This window comes from Lipotes vexillifer, unplaced genomic scaffold (genome assembly GCF_000442215.2).
Source record: "Lipotes vexillifer unplaced genomic scaffold, Lipotes_vexillifer_v1.1 scaffold1501, whole genome shotgun sequence".
Taxonomy (NCBI): Eukaryota; Metazoa; Chordata; class Mammalia; order Artiodactyla; family Lipotidae; genus Lipotes; species Lipotes vexillifer.
In genome coordinates, this window is record NW_006794836.1 from 308,368 (window position 1) to 309,129 (window position 762).

Sequence of the window (762 nt, forward strand, 5' to 3'; positions counted from 1 at the left end):
ATGGCATCCACTTACCAGGTAACCGGGATTTCCACAACAAAGCCTGGCGTGCGGGTCCCTTCCCCCGGCCAGCCTGAGCGAGTGACAGCGGGCGGCCAGCGCTGGCGAGGAGAAACTTGGGGCTCCAGCCCTTCAGCGCGCTCCCCCGGCTCTGCCTCCTTCGGAAATGAAAACTCCCATCCAAGCAGGGGGACAGAGCGCGGAAACCCGGCCCAAGTGCCGTGTGTGCGCGCGCGTGTGCTAGGGCAGCGGCGGCAGGGGGAGGAGGGGGCAGAAGTGGGGTGGCTGTACCCTCGGCATCAGCTCATTCTGCCGTACCCCCCCCGCGCGCATACACACACACACACACGCACACACACACACACACACACACACACGGAGCAAATAATATCTTTAAAAAGTTGAGTTTCGACTTTGTGCCTCGCGCGTCCTGTTCATCCTCGCCCTGGGCCCGGGGGTGCGTCTGGGGTCCGGCGCGGGATGCTGGCTAACTGCTTTCGGCGGGTTCCATCGGGAGGACGCTGGTGCGAGCCTAGACGGCTGCGGGCAGCGAACGGGGCTGCGGGGAGGGGCAGTGGTGGCGGCCCCAGCGCTGGTGCCCGTGCGCGCCACGCTCTGGGCTGCCCTGGCGGCGCAGTGTGGACGCGGCTGCAGGGAGAGGGGAAGGGGGAAGAGGGAGGGAGGGAGGGAGGGAGGAACATCTCCTTCATATGCTAAGTCCAGGGGTCAGTTAGCTCTGGCCCAAGGGCCAAAGCCTGCCTG

General features: G+C 65.9%; 1 pseudogene; it reads left to right on the forward strand.

The window, feature by feature from the left end:
• Nucleotides 1-762, forward strand: part of LOC103088335 (elongation factor 2-like) — a 114,428-nt pseudogene continuing 113,666 nt past the window's right edge.